The following is a 4,260-nucleotide window of genomic DNA, read 5'->3' as shown; positions in this document are numbered from 1 at the left end:
CTCTGTAGTCAAAGGAAACCACTCTTTATACACAGGCGTTTCCTTTGAGAGGGGCATCTGTGTTGAAAATGGATGCTAACCTCTGGTCTCCGTGGTAATGACCTTTACTAGAAACCTACTTTTGCCTCTGCATTTAGGTCACGTAACCTACCTCCCTTTAAATGCGGACTGGGTTGTGCAGGTGGGTGTTGGGCAAAGGATTATTGAGTCAGTTCTTGAGCCAGTTCTTGAGCAAGACCTCAAACCCATGGAATACCCTGATTTTTCCAACTTCACTGGGGCAGCTCAGGTGTGAGGTGGAGCCCATCTGTGTCAGTGGTCACTTCTGAAACTCTCGTCTGAAGGGTTCAGTTGTTGGGAAAGCTGTTCAGAAGGGCTGTGCTATCCAGATTGTTCCTCCAAGGGAGTGGAGAAGGAAGGGTCCAAAAGGCAAAGTCCCTTCCCTGATAGCAGAGGTATTCCCTAAATCTCCAATTCGCTGTGCTGTGATTTTAATCCCAGCATCTCTCTGACTTGTGACTTGCCTGTAGCAGGGGAAGAACATCACTCCAGGTGTAGCAGAATGGGCTACCCTGCACACAGCATGCTCATAACAATGTTGGATGAGATTTAACCATTTGCTCAGTTTCCTGCCTGTGACTTTCTCCTTTGCTCTCCCTCCTGCCCTGCTCCTTTTCATTCTCTTACCTCCCTAGTTCCTCTGTCATCTGCCCAGTGGAAATGATCTACCTCAGCTTGCTTCTTCCTGCTTTGTCTTCACCATTATCACATTACAGCTCTCCCTCCTTTCTCTTCTGCTTTATATTATTTCCTTATTTCTACCTCTATTATTACCACCCTCACTTCCCTGCTTCTCTCATGTCCTCTCCTTGAGCCTTATTACTTATTCCTTTGTGCCTATGGCTTGGATTCTTGCTGTGTGCACACTCAATCCTTCTGCCTGCTGAAAGCCTGGAGCTCAGGACCCCATGGAGGAGCTCAGCTTTTTGCAGGACCCAGTCCCTAAGAACCAATTTCCATCATTCCCATCCCAATATCAAAATTATAAATGGTGTTCCAGCTATTTTCTTTTCCTCCTTGTGCCAGAAAGCACTGTGCCAAGCAATGCTATCTCCTTGTACATTTCGATCCATATTCCACCAGTCTCTGAAGAGCTGTGCCTGTTCTGAAAGGTTTTATTCTCTTTCCTGTTTTTGCAGTATTTAAATTTCCACCATGAATGTTTGGATCTGCAAATTCCAACATTCATAACCTTGCAGGGAGGAATTTGCCTTTAGTTAAGCTCTGTCTGATTGATCCCCTTCTCCAGCATTTCAAGTTGATCCCATCCTTAGTGCTAGAAGAGCCTTCCCACTTACATCACGTGCAGGCTTCCCATCTAAGTGAGAAGACAGGAATGGGGACGCTCCTCAAGCTCATTCCACACTTCAGAAGTGCCACTATGGGCAGGTCCAGCAAAGCTGCCATATCTGCACATGGACTTTTTAGTGTCAGGCTTTGGATACCAGCTGCAAGGCATGTACCATGCTTGTGCAGTGAAAGAACCATCTTTAATGCTGTTCCCACCATGTGTCCCTTCTGCTGATGGCCACTCTGCTCCTCATTCCTTTTGGCTCACCCAGCAGAGAGGACAGATACATGCATGGCCAGGGGGTGGGATGCTTTCCTCTTGCACTTGCTGTGATTCAGAAGGGGATGCCACTGCCCTGTGTGCTTACAGTGTTTCTGCCTGTTCTCTGACCCCTCGCCTCCCCAGCACATGCCAGCCTCATCCTCCCGCTGCAGGCAGCCTCTTGAAATAATCCCCTGTGAAAACTCTTCATTCTAAGGAGCTATTTAGGGAACTGCGCTTAAATCCCTCCAAAATCCTCTTTTTCTTGAGGGCTGTGAAAACTAAAATGAATGCCATTGCCCCCACCCTCTGCCACAGCAGCGGGGCCCAAGGGGTGTGATGGGAAGAGCAGGATTGCTCCATTGCTGCCCAAGCATCACTTCACCCCTGGGGATATGAGTACAAGCCTCTCCCCCAGGAGAGGGGAGCTCTTCCTGTTGCCATTCTCCCAGATGTGCTCCACATCTGGCAACTGGTTGTGAAACACATGCACAACGTCCACCACATGACACCAATGCCATGTGGCACTGTAAGGCTTCAGCTAGCTGACCACTGCATAGCTTGTAGTCTGTCCACAACTCTATTAAATGATGTGTTGGGCACAGATGTGCTGTGCATTGAGGGGTTGCCCTTAAAGCTGGTGTTATTCTGAATGAGCAACTTTTCGTTATTCCTCTCCTGTCCTTGGGGGATTCTCCCTGTACTGGGGGACTCTGGTTGCATCTGGTGGTGATGGTCAAATGGGGATGCTTTCCTCAGGAGCTGAGCATGTGAAAAACAGCGTTTAGCATTGGATGCCAGCACTGGACCTGGAAGCCATGCAGTGTTCCCATACAGCCCGTTTTCCGCTCCTGATGTCTGATCCTCTCTCTGTACAACTCCAGGTATTGGTCAGAGTTCACCTGAGCAGCTCAGGGGGTAGGAAGAAAAGGCCTAGAAGCTCTGAAACCTACTGATGACATCTGGCAGCTAGCTTTTAAAACATGAGTGCCAGAACCATCCTGATCACTGCACCTCTCAAAGCCCTTGGAGAGGCAAGAGAAGAGATGTCAAGGGAGGGTTGAAAGATGAGGGATCCTGTGGAGACTGGCTACCATCTTCCCTTCCACAGTCTTGGCCACCACAACATCCCTGGGGTCAGGTACCTGTCACTTCTTCCTCCCTTCTCTGCTTTGCATCCTCTTGCTTGCCTGTCTCCCTTTCTCTCTTTGGGGAGAAGCTTGCTGGTCCATGCCAGTTTTTCTCTCCTCAGCCCTGCTTGACACCAAGGACCTGTCAACCCTGACTCACTGGACAGACAAGGTAGGCAGCCTGGCAGTGAGTGGAGGGGCAGGCTTTGCAGAGGTTGGGGTGCTGACCCTTCCTGCTCACCCAGTCATTCCTGTGCTGGGTCCATGCCTCCTTCCTTCCCTGGAGCTTCCACTGTCTGTGCTAACAGCACTTCTGCCTGCTGTGGGAATTCAGTGCTGTTTCACTGACATCTAACACAGGTGTCTGATGCTTTCCTCCCCTCTACGGACAGCCATCCATAGCCTCAGTGGAGAGGAACAAGGGCGCTGTGAAAGTAAAAGCCACAGCACTGTACACTCCAAGCATTGTAACAACATTCCTCCACGTTCTCCATCTTTCATAGTATGTTGAAGTGATGCTTGTGGTCAGAAGTCCAGGCAGGCACCAGACCTGTTCAGAGCTGCGTGGAGGCAGTACATTACCATCCTGGCCCTCAGGGCTTGTTCACCCCCTTAGGAACAACCCCTGGAGCTGCTGTCCCTTCCTGAAGTGCATCAGGTGCCCTATCCAGCATAAAGTCCTTGTGTGTCCCCTCCTGTGCCCCAGAGGCACGTGTTGGGAGGGCTGCCTGGTGGATATGTGGTGTTTTCCCTGGCTTTAGTGCTTGCCCTGGCCTATCCCAAGGGTCTTGGACCTATGTGCAGCTGTTAATGCTTGGATAAAGGGGTTTGAGCTGCAGGGCCATGCCCATGTGGGAGCTCCAGGTGATGACCCTGGGGCAGACACCAAGGGGTAGCAGGGGATGGGTTGGCATCCCAGTGTCTCCATCATAGTGCTGGCTGAAGCAGCACTGCCAAGGGCTGTGTGGGGCTCCTGCCAAGCACGTGTCTATCATCGTTGCGATGCTGTCAACAGGGAAATGTCTGTATCTGGAGATGCTCAGGAGAGGTTAGTGCTCCCTGCACTGATACCTGACAGCTGTGACACTGATGGAGATGCCAAATGACAGCCTGGCATCATGCTGCTGCACTGCCAAGAAAATAGCACCAGCCTTCACTGGGGCACCAGGGACCAGCCATGTCCCCCCGTGGGGTGGCATGTGTCCCCACCACAGCCCCAGGGAGCCAGCAGCTCTGCCACCATGGCAGAGCGGCAATGGAGGGATTCATCCTGGCCACACTCATGCACTACAGGAGCTTTCTCCAAGGGACATTGTGAGGTCCAGGGGTTTCTTCTTCCAGATGAGGAAACCCAACCCAGTGGCTGGGGTAATGATACCAGGGGACCACCAGCCTCACAGGGCGCTATAGCCAGAGGGGGCAGGTAGCCTGCTCAGGGAGCACTCCTGGACACTGCACCTCCCAGAAGCCTGGGGGCCACAGACAGAGCAGGATATGGCTGCGTGGCTGGATGCTTTC

The sequence above is a fragment of the Melopsittacus undulatus genome, chromosome 5 (genome assembly GCF_012275295.1).
Source record: "Melopsittacus undulatus isolate bMelUnd1 chromosome 5, bMelUnd1.mat.Z, whole genome shotgun sequence".
In the NCBI taxonomy this organism is placed as follows: domain Eukaryota; kingdom Metazoa; phylum Chordata; class Aves; order Psittaciformes; family Psittaculidae; genus Melopsittacus; species Melopsittacus undulatus.
The sequence above is the reverse complement of the archived record's forward strand: the minus strand, read 5'-3'. Positions refer to the sequence as shown.